Raw genomic sequence first — 16944 nt, 5'->3', positions numbered from 1 at the left:
GTTTATTCGCTCGTACATTTCTTATGGACGAGGTAAAAACTTCGATGTTGCGTTAGCAACGAAAATGTCAGGTGTTCTTCGTACGATTTCATTGCCTGTCGATACTTGTCATACCTCCTCCAGACAACGTGCACGACGATATTGGATTGGCGTAAGATTCTCCTTAGGCTGAGAATGGACGCTGCCACCGATTGTCAGATTAAACTCTCTCAACGATATATTAGAGAGCGACTTTTTAAATTAATTTGAGGACAGGTGGTTAGTAGGCGGCATGTCGCCCGAGAGCTACGCTAAACCGCGGTTGGGTAGAGAAGGGAGGGTAGAGGGGGGGGTTCAAGGTTCGTCCACGACCGAATCATGTACGTTCTAATCACTGGCGCGATCGCTGGCGCTTCGCGTAGTAAATAAGGAAGCTTTTCCTCCGCACCTTTCGCGGAAGTTCCACCGTCGCAATGGATTTTCCCTCGACCATGCCCGTCGCGCGGAATTCGCCCGATCACGCTGCATCTAATGGCGCGGCCCTTCGGCTTTTTCAATTCCACGGCGTCTTTGAACCCGGCGTTCGGCTTTTTCCATAGCCACCGGAACGTCGACAGATCATTTCTCATATTTCGCGCGCACGCTTAACGACCATTTTCTTCCCTTCCCCGTACCCGCCCTTCCCTTTTCTTTCGCATCGTCCCGACGGTGCACCGCGTTGGATAATAATTCTTGCATTACTCGACAAAATTTTCGGTGTCGAGACGGTCCTTCTCCGTACCGGGAATCGGGAGAGCGCGCAGAGATCTTCGTTCTTTCCCTCTCTATTCGTTCGCAGACGGTGCATCCGACACGAAGTCGGTAGGAATCCCCGTGGCTGAATGCACCGGCACGATTGTCCTATTCCCGGGGATGACAGATATAACGCGTACGTGTATATAAGCCCGACAAATCTCATTCGCGCACCCCTCGTGGAAGGGTGACAACAGTTCGGCCGGTGGCCGACGTTAACGCTCCGGGAACGGAGCTTGACATCTCATTTGGAGCTAAAGAAACGCGCGTACCGTCGCGCGTCACCTGCCGAGCACGATAAATCGTAATTGTGACCATCAATCCTGCCGCTGATCGACGTCGAACTGTCGACCATTTCGTCGAGTCTTGTTTCGTCGGACGAGTGCGCGAGCTGGTCAATTGGACGGACGCTGACGTGCGTCCCCGATGTGTCTTACGCTGATCGTATCCCGTGACTCTTAAAAGCGTCTGGCTTGATCGGCTCAGCTAAACACGGGAGTTCGTTGACTATTCGGCGCGTTTCGTGTAAATCTTAACGGAATGGTAATCAAGTGTCAGTGTCTGTTCCATCAAGGAATTTGCCAGCAAGCCAAAAACTTCCATCATAGCTGATACAAAGTATTTCATTTTTATTTATCGAGCCGGAAAAGTGGACCATGTGGATCGATCTCCTGAGAATTAAAGGGATTATACTCGGAATTTTTCATTTCATCCGAGACGCTTCGATGTTGTGATGATTATACACTTCGTATATGTGATCATCGCGTATATCAATTATACGATTACATATCTCATATATGAGGTATATATTATACTTCAAGTCAGTACTTGGATCTTTTACAAGTGATAATTGTTCCGCCTGGTTGAAGTACACACGTAATGCAGGAAAGCGATTAATCGAGACAAGGAGTGGAGCTAAAAGTGCAATGCAAAGATTCCTGATAGACATCCGAAGGCGGGTAGGTTATCGAGTTCAAGGAGGATCGCGGCGGAATGGCGACGGCACGAGACCCGACATGTAAACTATCATTTCTGCGTGAAACGTGAGCATTGTCAATGACACGTCGCGTGTCCGTTGTCAAATCGCGGCGATTAAGACAAATTGTCGCTCAAGTAACTACACGTGCTCGCGTTACGCAATCCCCCACCGAGTCTGCCGTATGACACGAAGCGCACAGATCGCCCGACGCTCGTCCGCACGTACCTTTATTGTTCCTCGGGTCCTAATCCAGGACGCGACCGTAATCCAAATCGCGGCTCACGTGGATCACACAGGAAACCACAAACGCAAAACACAGCTCTTTTCTCGGCGATACTTCCAGTCACTGACGCGTCTTACAGCGGACGCGGACGACGAATGCCGACATACGCTCGTGATGCACTGGACACATAGTTTCATGTACAGATCCGCATTTTCGACAGCGAGTGTCGTTCTCCGGGAGAAAGCTGGAGGAGCATCGAGCTCTCGTGGCGGGCACTCCGGCAGGTAACAGGATGTCCGTCGGACTGAGCTCGTCCGGGACGTCCGGATGTAAAAGGGCTAATCCTCGGGGTGGGTTAATCCTTCGTCGTGCATTCCTCGTTCACACGCTAACGCCTGGCTATCGCGGAGATGATCTCAGATCATCATTATCGTCGTCGTCATCATTATCGTCATCAACAACAATAACAACAAGCAAGGACTTCCGACGCGGAGGAGAAAACTGCGAAAACTGGACGCACCCTCGGACTGGCGAACGGGGGAGTCCCTTTATCGCGCCGTGGCGTGGATCGCCTCTGCGTTATACGATCCGATCTTGAGGAGAGTCATAATACCCGGGGCACCGCCAGTCGAGTTCGAAGCGGGCGCAGCATGGAGTCGACTGATAGACTATCGCGTAGCCGGGCATTGCCTAACCACGGGCTGGTCGAGTATTGTGCCAAGCCACGGGTTCTCCGTTAAAAAACGGACCAATCACGACGGGGTTGGCTGTTACTCCAATATGGCTGCCAGACAATGCGCGGCGCGGAGGCGAGGTGGGAAGGAAGGGAAGGTCTCTACCCATAATGCCATTCTCCGGCTCCCCACTGCGACCCGGGAGCGTATACCCGGGCTTGATCCGCTCGACGTTGCTGTGCCGTGGGCTTAGTCAGGGGTGCATCTTGCCTTGGCATAGCCCCGAGTCATCCCCCGATTTAGCAACCCTCCCTCTCTCAACCCCCGAGTCGCTCCAATAGCGTTTGTCGTAATATCGGTCGCGCCGGGAGAATGCGGTCTTACGACGTATCGCGCGTCTTCTTTTTTTTCAGAGGAAAAATTGTCGTCCATGTATGTCGGGCGAAAATCTTGTAGTCTAACCATGGGGGAGAAAGATTTCGTTCTTAATGACACCTGAGTTGAGGAAAATCAACGGGAGGAAAGATTGAGCATTTCACTATCAGCGGCTAGTTAATATCGACAATTAAGTGACTTCTGTGCAGTTCTATTCTTTGATTAATATCAAGTTGATTAACTATAAAAATAATAATGCAATAGAAGAGAGAGTAAAGTACATTTGTGCACAAAAAAGCAGGTTGACCACAATGTAGCATATTTATACTTCAATTATTACAGAAAAAAAAATATATATATATAATTGAAAGAATTGTTTCTCACATTAAAATAGAGAAAGATTGTTTCTACTGAAAGATTAAGCATTTTACTATCAGTGGCTAGTTAATATCGACAATTAAGTGACTTCTGTGCAATTCTATTCTTTGATTAATATCAAGTTGATTAACTATAAAAATAATAATGCAATAGAAAAGAGAGCAAAGTACATTTGTGCACAAAAAAGCAGGTTGACCACAATGTAGCATGTTTATACTTCAATTATTACAGAAAAAAAAAATATATATATATAATTGGAAGAATTGGTTTTCACATGAAAATAGAGGAAGATTGTTTCTACTGAAAGATTGAGCATTTCACTATCAGTGGTTAGTTAATATCGATAATTAAGTGACTTCTGTGCAATTCTATTCTTTGATTAATATCACATTAATTAACTATAAAAATATATATAATAATGCAATAAAAGAGAGAGAGCAGAGTACATTTGTGCACAAAAAAGCAAGTTGACCACGATGTAATATGTTTATACTTCAATTATTACAAAAAAAATATATATATATAATTGGAAAAATTGTTTCTCACATGAAAATAGAGGAAGATTGTTTCTACTGAAAGATTGAGCATTTCACTATCAGTGGTTAATTAATATCGATAATTAAGAGGTTTCTGTGCAATTCTATTCTTTGATTAATATCACGTTAATTTACTATAAAAAAATATATAATAATGCAATAAAAGAGAGAGCAGAGTATATTTGTGCACAAAAAAGCAAGTTGACCACGATGTAGCATGTTTATACTTCAATTATTATGAAAAAAAATATATGTAATTACTACAGAAAAAAATATATATAATTATTACAGAAAAAAAATATATAATTGGAAAAATTGTTTCTCACATGAAAATAGAAGAAGATTGTTTTTATTGTCTTTCTACAGTCAATTCATACACATGTACAACAAATAGTTGTCTAAAAAGTTCTAACATCGAAATTTTGAAAAATCTATCGACTTGTGCTCCGATTATTTCCTATACATATTTATTATTATTAAATATATACTATATTTATTTGCTATATACTAAATATATAATATGTAGTATTATTAAATTGTAGTAAATTGGTACTGCATTTATGAGCGAACTCTATCGCTTTAATATCGATTACGTAAACACATAGCAAAAAATTATTGTACGTGCACTTTATCGTTGGCAATCTATACTGAGAGAAGAAATATCTAAAAATTAGTAAATATTTTTTTGGTGGGGGGTATTAACAGCATATTTACTTGAATCAAGATTCTATTACTTAAAGAAATAATCACTTTAATAAAAAACTAAGTTTTTCCTGAGATTCTAAGAAAATGTATGTTTTCTTATTTGAAAAATATTTTATATTAATATAAATAAATACGCTGTTAGTAGCCACCAAATAAATATTTACTATTTCTTAGATCTTTTTTCTCTCAGCAAGTATAAGAAAGAGCAATGAAATTGCACAAAAATCGTGAAAGCAATCGTAGACAAGCTGCAGGAGTCAAGAGAGCAGTCTCATTGCTACCAGAGTTTTAGCATCAGCATTGTTTTTGTGCGTTCATATAAACATGCCTATTTAGTCCTCGCGGTGACTGGCCGTTCTAAGAGCCAGTCACTAGGTTAAAACCGTCGGATGATAAAGCGTGTAAACCACCGCTGTTAAGATGCTATCTAAATCCTGTCAAATGCCCACTCCATTGATACCCTTTATTCCTGTGTCGTCACTCTCATTCGGACGCGTTTCGAGACCTGCCGACGTGTATTGAAATAATTTCATAATTGCCACTGATACGGTCAGTATACTCATTATGCGCATTACCCTCGCAGCGTTGTTCGACAGTGGGCGCACTTCTTTCTCTCTTCTTCGCACACGTGGGTTTTGTGACCACGACAATCTAATGATATGGATCAGGTGCTTTGCGGTAAGATAATATGAAGCAACACGCGGCATAATTAAATAATTAGTCATGAATCATTCAAGGGGAGTAACAAGAAAGAGCGCTGCAGTGAACAAGCGAACAGTGAACAATTTTTTTCTTTTGCAATATCTTCGGATTTTCTCCGAACAATACATTTTTTTAATGCCTGCAAAATATTGTAAGGATCTATTTGGAACTCAAAATTAATTCAGAATTGATGATGTGTTATGCAACATTTATCGAGTGACACATGATCACGTATAGAAATATCATTCCACTGTTAAGAAACGCGATTATTCAGTTTATTTTTCTTCTTTGAAGCACAATGGCTACTTTCAATAAAGAATATTTTCTTGATAATAGTCTGAAAATATTATTCCTCACAAATCTGACAAAAGCTAAGAGTATCATGTACTCAGAAGAATTCATTCTCTCTCTTTTTACAAGAATATTATTAAAAAAAAAAAACTCGAATCTCTAAAACTCTATCCAAGGAAAGTAGGTTCGATTCTATGTAGTAAACAAACTGAATTTTTATTTCTATTTAATATTCTTGATTAAAATGCTAAATTTACTAGGGTTCGGATTGTATTTTGAGTAAATTTAATGCTTGTGATAGATAAACTTACAAGATACTTGTGACAAGTAACATTTAGGTGAACGCAGTATGTATTTTTCTGTAACGGGTCGAATGTTGTCTTGTCAGTTGCTTGTGCAGTTTATGTCGTTATGAAACGTTCCTTCTGTCTATCACAATCGATGCCCGAAGGAGGCCGAGCGGTTTTCTATAAGGTAATTTCGCGAATCGACACCCCCAAGCTGTTCAAAAGCGCGACGCTATTTCAATTTATCGTGCGCCAACGTCACCTCGTCGTCGTCATCGTCAACGTGTCGAAGAATATCGACACCTAATGGCAAACGTATATATGCGCAGCACTGATTTATTAACCAATAAGTGCAAATCACTGTATCTGCCATCACGCCTAGTCGCGAACGAACTATGGGATCATCGGCGAAACTGTAACGTAACAATACACGCAGCCGATCCTGCGGGACTGTCCCGAGGAACGCGCGGCCTAAGACACTCTATGCAGGCCGATAAATAATAGCGGCCGCATGAACTTGTGCTTTCCGATATTCCGCCGATATATTCCGGAACCCGTTCCGGAACGTTGGCTGACACCAACACGTTCTCTTCTTCGGCGTTTTCCCCTCGTTTCCGCGTTTCAAAGACCCGTCACGAGAATACGAGTTCTCGTGTAATCAACGGCGCGCTGAAAAGTAACGTGTCGCAGGAAAGCGGCGGCCCGAGTCTCGTTTACCGTGTTCACCTTCAGTGTGCATCTGACTTGGCGATTACCTCGTAACACTCCGTACAACGATGCGTGAAGCAATGAATTCTCCATCATTCTCGCCGCGCGCCGCTTAAAATTGCGCGCGATCACTTTTAAGTATCATTCCTCGGTGGCGATTAACGCGCGAGCCGCCGAGCGGCCTAGCGGGGTGTGAGTTGGCAATAATAAGTTGCACATTTCGAGGAGCGTGTGATACGTAATTATTGTGTGAAATTTCGGATTCTCCCTCTCCTCCACCAGCCGCGATTTTTCCCTCGCACAAGGGAAAGAGCGCGACGAGCGGTGGATTTTGCGTCATGCGTTTTCACGGGCGCGATAAGTCACGCGAATTTCGGACACCGATAGCCACTTTGACTGACAATGCGCCGTGAATTGCGCCGGCGGTTGTGAAACGAACTCGGACACCAAAATTCACGCCGAGCTAACGTAATTAAGGGAATAATGGCGGCTGAAAAACGTTGGTCATCGCTCAGACAACGGACGCGCCGGGTAATCGAATACGCTCACAAAAACGATGTCACACCTCTCCTTTCGAGCAAACAGCGCGCAGATTCGTGAATGCATCGTGACACGGCTCGGTAATTGTAGAGGCAAACACGAAAATCTACGTCAAACAGCGCAGTGAATGCGGTCGCGATTGATGAACCTATGTGTCTCTGATGCAGAATTGCACTTGCGACGTTCGTGCACCAAGTCGCGTTCCAATTAAACGTAATTGCTCGATGCTCTTGTTTGTTTGCCAATCTTAAATATTTCTTTCGTTCAAAATTAAAAAAAAAATGGCAAGAGAGAGGGGGAAGGAGAGAGAGCGCAATCGATGATTATACGCAAGGAGAAATAAATCGCGTGCCGGGTGACGATAGAAAGTCACTTGAGATTTCAACTGTGACGCGCGCAATCATTGAATTAAATCGAGTCGAATTAAAATAGTAAGCCAGACTCGTTTGTGAATTTATAAGCGTGTACACGGCGGCGGGAGCGCGAAATGTTCCCGTTTCGCCGAAACGTCACGGGAGAGCCAGGTAATCGGGACAGCGGCGATACACGACGGGGAATTCTGAAAACGAGGTCAGAAACCTTGCTAACACCTCGTACGCACAAGTCATTCTCGATCTGGTGGTGTGCCCGTCAATGAGCATTGTTGCCACCTCATAGTATGACGTTCTCTCTTCGTGTCTAGCTTGCACTTTTCGATGGCCACGCGTCCACCACCACCGAGCCCCGGTAGTCGAGTCATGCTTAGAAGGTGCATTTTTCTCATTTCGACTTCCGAAAACTTCGTCTCCCGTTACATATCTCCTTCCGGCTTGACCCGTCATATTGGAGGCGTCGCTCGGCTGGCCAGACACGAAGCGACGGTACTCCCTTCAGGAGAGCCGTCCGTAGCATATCGGCCTCGTGCACAAGACGTCCGAGCCGCGGTAAACTCGCGACGAATATTTTATTGCAACGCGCGTCGCCTGTCCAATAAAATCCGCGATTTATCGGCCACTCTCCGCGAAAGTGTGGGCAAAGTCGAGCGTCGGGCCCGCGAGAGTTCTCCGCGGGACAGATGTTATCGTGACTTTATGTCCAGGGTAACGTGTTCCGCGCGCAGATTTAACTTTACCGTGTTCGGATTGCCTCCGTGTGTGTGCGCGCTTCGGACAAGTTCCTGTACTCGAAAGTGCTCCTCCGTCCGGATGAGAAGTACGTCCGACAGCGCGAGTGTTTTCACGTAAAAAGCGTGCTAATCGGACAATCTGTCAAAAGTAAAGACCGCCGTTTCGACTTTCTTAGACCTAATCCCCCGTGCGCGTCCGATTTACAACGCATCTCGCATCGGCGAGTGACTTCCAAAGTTCCTTGTTGCAAGTTGTGGTGATGCACAAATTCTTCCGCGGGACATAGTAACCCACATGACAGAACAGATTTTAAATCGGTCAATCTCTAACTATTATCACCCCCTCTCGCAGGTGAAAGAACTTTCGTCTCTCGTGGACAAGTTCGACGAGACGAGACGTGAGTCACGCGTGTGTTTCCGTGTGAAACTTTGCTGAATTCAACCGAGAGCCGTACCGTATCTGCGCGCGTACCCTCCCAACGCGGTATTACTTTAATTCGGCTTAAACTTCTCGCCCGCGAATGTTATCTACATCGGGATATGTTAATGTCCTCTTCCGCCGCATCCTTCCGCTTCGATCTCTCGCTACCACACACGCTCGTAACGCCTGACGTTCCCGACGACGACGAGACACGCCAGGGTGAAACGGCGATGCCGCAGATTTCTTTCTCGACGGCCACCTTTCCTCGCGGATTTCACGAGACTAATGAATGCTAATTGTAGCTAACGACTAATTGTAACGAATCTCGCGATTGGAATCGCGAGGGAAGTGCGAGTGCCTCCTAACTAGATGTCTACGCGTGCGCTTATTATCGCCTCCCGCCCGCTCCGATGTCCGATCGGCGCGGAACAGCGCGGTTGATTTTATTGCTCGCACGGGAGAATTTCTCAGGAAAGATCGTCGACAAAAAGGGGGAGAAAGAAAGAAAAAATGCCTTGATGCATTAATGACAGGTTGGAGGTAGAGCGGAGAGGGTGTCTAGAAAGGGCTAATGGTACTTGAGGTGACAGGCTGACCTTAGCCCACGCAGTCTGATACATATCTATCCTAAATCAACACGATTCCACCACGAGTGCCCCGTCTTACTGTCCCGGCAGCGCCGTCCATTGTTTATTTAATGTTTGGCTTTGCATTCTTTTCCGCGCTCGAGTACGTGTTTTATCCGACTCGGTCAGACAATACTTTACATTCCAGCACGATTCGTCCGCGACGATAGAAACGTTTTATAAATTGTACGCGGACGCGCACGTCGCCCGTTACACGCGATCCCTCTCAACGAGTTCGTTTTGAATTTTGTAACTCCTTCAGGGTAACAATAGAGACGCGGAAAGTATCGTTACCAGGATGCGGTGAATGCTGCAAGAACGATGGATGAAAAAAAAGTTTCTCCCAAAGAAAGAAGCATTGTGTTGTTATCCGGTAGCAAAAGTCAAAAGCCGAATTCGGGAAGGTTCCAACGACGAGCGAGGCCACGTTGCTCCTTATAGAGCTAGCATGATTTGCAAAAAACCTCACAAAATCGTAGAGACGATCTCAACCAGGTAACGACTCCTACAGACTGTAGACAAGCTCCATTGTGCGGCGGCGAGAAGTTCGAAAAGCCCGAAGAAGGAGATGCCACGAACTTAATTTTTCATCGTTACCGGCGACTGTCGTCATCGTCGACATTCTGTGCATCTCTCGGCTCTAATACGAGTTTTATGTTAATGTTTTAATCCGCCGATAGGATTGAAACGTTTTGACGGTACACGAAGGACGTGGTGGCGAAGGCGCGGTGGAAGCCGCTCGCGCGCGCTCGAGTCGAGAAGGAATCCGGCCCTTTTGTCGGGCACGTCGACGCGGCTTTAAAACGGGCGCTTTACAGTGACGTTATATTCCATTTTATTAATGTGAGATTAACGAAGGGATTAATTAAAGCGCTCGAACCAAGGAATCAACCGGCACTCGAGCCGGCTCACCGGTATGGACAGATATAATTGTGACGCGCGTTGCGTGGATTGGTACTCGAGCCGCTGCTCGGCTTGCGCGAGCACCCACGAGACATAATACGTTATTATAATTATATTTATCAATGTCAGTCTTCACACACACACACACACACACACACACACACACACATTACAGATAATACCGGTGCGTTCGCCGCCGGTGAGATATTCGGGAGATAATTCCGAGCATTATCATTTTGCACTTGCGCTGCGTGACGGGCGGCCGTCGGTTTCTTAAAGATGGAATTCAAAGTCTAATTAGTTAGTTGGTTTCTCGCGTATCTGTGTGTGTGTGTGTGTGTATGTGTATTTAACACACGTACACGCGAAAGGCGAACTGCTTGAAAAATCGCGAGTACTTTCTCGCGCCTGCAAACTCTTCAGTGAAGTCGCGGTCAATTCGCGCGAAATACCTTTCAAGATAAATGAAAGATTTGTTTACAAAAGCACTTAGTGTCGCATACATATGATTCCTTGATTCAACTTCCTCATTGCGGATTTCAAGATCATCGAGACTCTTTGCCTACAACATTGTTTTCAATTACGGATAACGTTAAAATCAAAATACTACATGGAAAAAAAGGTTTGGTTCAATTAACCAAATATCTGGTGGATTATGAACGATCCAGAAATTCCGATTGAAATAACCCGAATTCTGTTTAAGTTAACAAGATGTTTGGTTGACTTAAACAGAATTTGGATTACTTTAATTGGAATTTCTAGATCGTTCATATTCGACCAGATATTTGGTTAATTCAACCAAACCTTTTTTTCCGTGCAGTTTCCGAGTATTCGCATTGTTTTCGTCTTTAAATACGAATATTTAGACTTCCAATATAAAGAAATATATACACGTAAATTGAGTATGTACATATATTTTTTGCTGAAAGTCTATGAATATTCATATTTAAAGACCAAAACAATAAGACCAGGTTAGGTGCGTGTCCGGACATTGGTACTTTTACCTTATGGAATATCGCGTCGAACCAAGTCCGTGTGTTTCCGCGAACATTCCAAATTCCATCGCGATTATATTTTTGCGCGTTACACGTTGTGCTGGCACGGGGCCAGATATGACGTCGCGGCTATTGTTGCGCCGTATTTTCATCCCGAGGCTTCCTGGAAGTGCCCTTCTAGATTCGTCCCGAATCCGTGGCGTGCAACGAGCCACGATATGAGTAATGGTGCGTGCTCGTGTTATAGGGGTGGATGTAGCAAGTCATGGCCCCGAGTATCCCTGTAACCCCATACACGCCTCGCCAGCTGCCCTCAGGCACATCCCCCATGGGGGCCGCCGTTGCTGGCTGGCATAGCTGGACTAACATGGCGGAACACGCACAGTTCCAAATATTGATTCCCTCTTGGGACGCGGCGAGGAGCCGAATCGTGGCCGCAAAAATTGTCTCGTGAATGGCGGATTTTTGCGAGCTACGACAACGCCTCGTTTATCTCGAGAAACTCGTCGTCGTTGGAGCCGCCTTTGAGTCGCGTTCTCTGCTCGCGATCTGCAAAAAGTACCTTCGGTTTACCGTAGGTAAAATTACACCGGCACAAAGAAAAACAAATTACGATTCCGACTGATTTTTTTACGCGTTACTCGGAGAGGTAAGGATGACGAAGAGTTTTCGAGAATCGCAAAGGGCCCGAACTGGAGCGACTTCTCAAGAGGGGGGTTCCCGCGTCTAATTCCAAATCCACTTCGGGAGGAATTGGTCACGGCTGTTGCCACGTGTGGAGATAGGCGGATATTATTTTTTTCCCTTTTCGAGGGAGTCCTTGACGAATTGAAGCGGAAATTAACACAACGCGGTCTATCGATTGTAGCTATCGTTCCTTCTGCCAACCATCTTCTCGTTTCTCCATTTTCTCTTCCTTTCTTTCTGTTTTCCATATTCTGTTTCTTTATATTTTTTTAACCCTTAGCACTCCGTTGGATCCGTTACAGAGATAATCATCATATGTTTCATAGATGCTCGGAGTGCTAGGGGTTAAAAATGTGGATTGTACACAGTTATTAATCCGTTCATCGCCACACGAGCATCGTGATGATGGCCGCAATATTATTACGATTACAATTACGAAACTCAGCAAGCAAAACGACCTCGTCCGACATTTCATTTTTCGTGGGTGTTCACATCGAAATTGACTCTTACATAACGATATCTCGACAATTTCTCAAAATTTTTTACATTCTATGAAGGCGTGATGTAATTTTTGGAAAGTCGGGATTCTTCAGATAAATCTATCCCAAATAAATATGACAAAAAAGTATCATACTGTTTAAATCTTTACGTAATCACCTGATTAAACAAGTCTATAATGACCTACAAAGAGTTTGGCGTGGAAAATTTCGCGATAGAACATCTGTGTCGCACGCACGATGTAAAAAATTATTGGATAAATATCCGAAGCACTATCTCTAATGAATGTTCACTCGTTGAAAAACAATTAAAAAAAAAAAGTCAATATCACTCGCGGGGAGTGTCAGTGCGTTTCACCTTTGAACTTCACGCGAAAGTAATGTGATGAAATTCCGTAAGAGTATATCCTGTATACGCGTTCCTAAAACAGCTTCTAAAGCTGACCCATTCGCTAATTAACATCTTGATATTGCGGCTGAGAGAGAGAGAGAGAGAGAGACAGAGAGACAGAGAGAGAGAGAGAGAGAGAGAGAGAGAGAGAGAGCCAGCAAAAAAAAAGAATCGACCGCGCCTGGTGGGCTGCGCACACGCATGGCGGATGCGGCCATGCTTTCACGATCTTCCCCCTCGAGATTTCAGTCCACGCACGGATCCACGCACAGATCCACGCACTATGCGCCGCCCGCGCACGTGGCAGATGTTCAGTTTTATGCGCTCACGCATGCGTCCCTCTATCGAGAGGTCCCCACCAATGCCAATTTCGTGCTGTCCCTCTACAAACTCGAACGTTCCGTATCGACATACGTCGGTGTATATTCTCCATTTACCCAAGTATCGGAAAAAGAAAGGAAGAAAGAAGGAAAAAAAAAAACGAAAAAATTGCGAGCTGGCCTTCTAAGTAACAAGACCTCTTTATGGTGAAGCTTGGCGCAAAAATTCGCATTGATTTCTCACTCGCCGAAGGCTGTTCATTCCTTACGCAACGCCGCTCGATATCTGACCAGATCGGCGGCTGATCAACGAATTGACTCGTTTTCTCACAGAACATGGCGGGGTTTCCGCTCACCTTAGTCCAGTCTTCTCCGTTCCCGTGTAGTCGCGGCCGCAGATAATGTTATAGGCATATCTGAGAAGGCGGAGTTGTCGAGTGGCCTGAACGCCCATTACGCGACTTCAGCCTCACGATGCGTAACGAAACCCGATATATCTTCCGGCGCAATATCGATCTCGATGAAAGTTATTTAATGTCGAAGGTGCTAATAGTCTGTTGCGCGATTATACTCGAACCTTTCCGCTCGGCTGGACGTACCGTACCGTAATAACAAGCATAAAAGTATAACAAGCCGCCCAGTCGGGTTACCTGCAATCGCGCGTACCGATCGCGAGCGTTACTCGGAATCCGCGTGTCTACGGTAATAGTCTCGATTAGAGTTCCTCGAGTAAGAGTTGAGACACCGCGTGGACAATTCCTGATTGGACCGGATCTTTATTGATAGGGAAGAGACGAGTAAGAGAGAAGCTCCCAGGACACGGAAATGAGACACGCAGCTTCTCTCTCACTCACTCGCTCACTTGTTCCCTGCGAATGGCGGACGGTGTCCGAGCTCTCGCTCGAGGAACTCCAGTCTGGATGTTCCAGCGAGTTTCGTCGTCCGCGCCGGATCGGCGCGAAACTATTTTCGATAATTGCGCTCCGCGGAGCGAGCGAGCGAAACGCATCGCGGCCGTAAATCCATTTTAATCGGCGATCGTCGACGAAACTTCGTCCTGGCGAAACGCGCACACCCGACGAGCGCACGCCCGACGAACGCGCGCGCTCGCGTTCCTCAGACAATGCTATGATAATTTATTCCGTGGATGTAAATTTTTTTACACGAGCCGCCGTGTAATCCATCATGCTTCGTCAAATTGCTACAAGCACCTTGCGCTACAGCGGTAACGCATACGCGCTCTGCCTTCTTCCACCCATGCGCTCCATCCACACGCTCCCGGTTCCTTTTCACCCCGGAGTACCGGTCTTGGGCGCGGATATCGCGATGCGCACGAAGTATGTTTCGCGAATGTATATGAAACGATTGTTCGTACGAGCATTAATATTAGCTGCGTCATCGACACCGTATCACTTTTAACGACGGATTTTCTAATAAATCCACACATTGAGAGAAAAATCCATCCAAAAAATAAAAGATACTTATTCGGTGGGTACTAATAACGTGTTCATTTCAATCTTTTATTTAAATAGAATAAACAATTGCTTTTTCATGATAGGTTTTAAAAAAAATGTACATTTTCTTACTTGAAGAATATCTTATGTTGGTATAAGTAAAACATGTTGTCCACTGAGTAAATATCTTGTGTTTCTCAAATACCTCTTCTCTCAGTGCAAGATCGACGTTCTCTCGGCACAACTGAAGCGACAAATTAATATTGTCTCTTTATTTTTCGCAATACTATAAAGTATAATATTGTATCAACATATAAAGCTTTAAGTTGGGCTTCAATTTGCGTATATTTTCAGACAAGAGTCGCTAAGAGTTCCCTTCATTTATCTCGCTTTGAGAGAGACACTTTCGTGAAATAAAAGCTTTGACAAAATGTGAAGAATCAAATGTGAGTCCGGAGGTTATACGAGATATCCTGTACAAATTATTAGAAAGCGTTAACTATATATGTTAAAGCGAATAAATCAACGCATAGCAACGGCCGGATGTATCGTGCCGGAATGCAGCACGGAGGTTACCCGCTGAGAAATAGATTTCCCGATTTCGCATAAATGCATGAGCTTTTTCGGTCACGAATCACACGAGGTGGCATGCGTCGACCTTAAATAGCTTCGCGATTAATATCCAGTCGTCGACCCGGTCTGTCCCGACGCACGCATCACGCTCTTGCTTTATATTACATCAGACTACCATTTTCTCCCATCAAGCCCTACGGAATAAGGATGATGGAAGAATTTCTTATGTATTAGTCTAGTAGCTCATTAATCATACACGCCATGCGCCGAATATCTCGATTGATCGACGACGAGATAGCCGCGTAATGAGCTTCGCCGCTGCTGCCGCCGTTGCGGCTGCGGTTGCTGTGCTCTTCGTGGTCCATTCGGCTCGAAAAGTTATTACCGCTTACTGTCGGATTAATAATTCGTTCCTACGCTCTCGCGCTCTCAATTCCCGGGGATACATTTCGAAAATTATTAATCGTCCCGGAGAGCGTCCTTGAAAAAAAAAGTCGTAAAGGGTAAGAGCGCGCCCCGTCGATACACGGATTCCTAAAGGAAAATTTAACAAGCGGACCTTCGTCAACCGTCGATAGCACGCTCGACGTGGAGTGTCTCGTAGCTAGGCGTATATTCCGTCGGGCGCAAAGTAATTAAATGCAGAGAAGGAGAGGGGAACCGAGCCCCCGAAGGGCTGGTCAGGCTGGTGGGGCTCGAGGAGGCGAGGAGGTAGGGAGGAAGGTAGCGAGGGCGTTCCTGAAGCCACTCCCCAGCACCGAGTCCTCCGGAACTGGTACCTGCCTCGAAACCCGTAGTTATATACCTGAACAAAGTACACCTTGGCATGCAGGTAGAGACGCCGTGGCGTTGCATGCGCGCTCGTTACAGTCTCCTGCCATTTCGCTGCCTTCCCCCTGTACGTACACATTCGCGAGAATGTCCTCGAGCGTTTCTCCCACATGGGGCTCGTGTCGCGTAACATTTCTCGCCGCTAATGTACTTACTTCTCCGCATTATGCGGCGGAAGGCGCGCGCGCGCTGACGACGACGAGAAATGCCGAAAAAAGGGAGACACGCACACGCTCATCGATAAGTCGAATCACGCGCGACACACGCTTCCCATTTGTACTGTAATTCCGTTAATTTCCACGGTGCGACTCTCATCTCCGGTTGCGAGTGCTGGCGATCCGGTAGATCTGGAAGACACCTTGGCATACTTGGCCGCCGAGCGGACGCCAAGCGGATGTCGCACAATGCGCCTGGTTCGCGACATTTCATGATTCACGCGTTAAGTTGTCAACGAGGCGGAAAAATCCGCGGCCTGTCCGGGCGCATTCCCGATTCAAATCACTTTCCTCGTTAGCGGATCACGAGGCGTACGAGAGAGGTGAGAGCGGAATAGTGGAGGACACGCATGATTCGATGCCTCTCAGCCATTCGCGACGGCGTACGCTACTTTGTTCTATTACGATCAATTATTCAATTACACATGCAGCGAGAGCAAAAAGAGAGGCGAGTAGTGTGGCGCTTACATTAATCGCTCTAATACCTTTGTGATATGTCACCAGCACCGCGCGCGGGATACGCTTTTACGACCCGGCTAAACTCTTTTTAATGCAGCGCTTAACACGTTTATGATCACACGCCCTCGATCATATCGATCGTCTTTTTTCCCCCCCTTTTCCTTTTTTTCTTCCCTCATGATGCATGGTCACGAGGTATTTCACGGTGTATAGTGTATTTCGAAAGAAATGGCCGGCGAAGTGCATTCGGTCGGCGTGTTTATGCTAATTAGGCGCGCAAAGGTGCGGCCAGGTGCGG

The 16944-nt window shown here is 45.6% G+C and overlaps 1 protein-coding gene across 8 annotated transcripts in view; it reads right to left on the bottom strand.

The window, feature by feature from the left end:
• The window catches only part of LOC116850035 (segmentation protein cap'n'collar), a 122311-nt gene that overhangs the window by 53064 nt on the left and 52303 nt on the right, over positions 1-16944 (bottom strand). The window lies entirely within an intron of this gene.

The sequence above is a fragment of the Odontomachus brunneus genome, unplaced genomic scaffold, assembly GCF_010583005.1.
Source record: "Odontomachus brunneus isolate Ranch 3 - 2012 unplaced genomic scaffold, Obru_v1 Obru_scaffold_132, whole genome shotgun sequence".
Lineage (NCBI taxonomy): Eukaryota > Metazoa > Arthropoda > Insecta > Hymenoptera > Formicidae > Odontomachus > Odontomachus brunneus.
The sequence above is the reverse complement of the archived record's forward strand: the minus strand, read 5'-3'. Positions and strand labels throughout refer to the sequence as shown.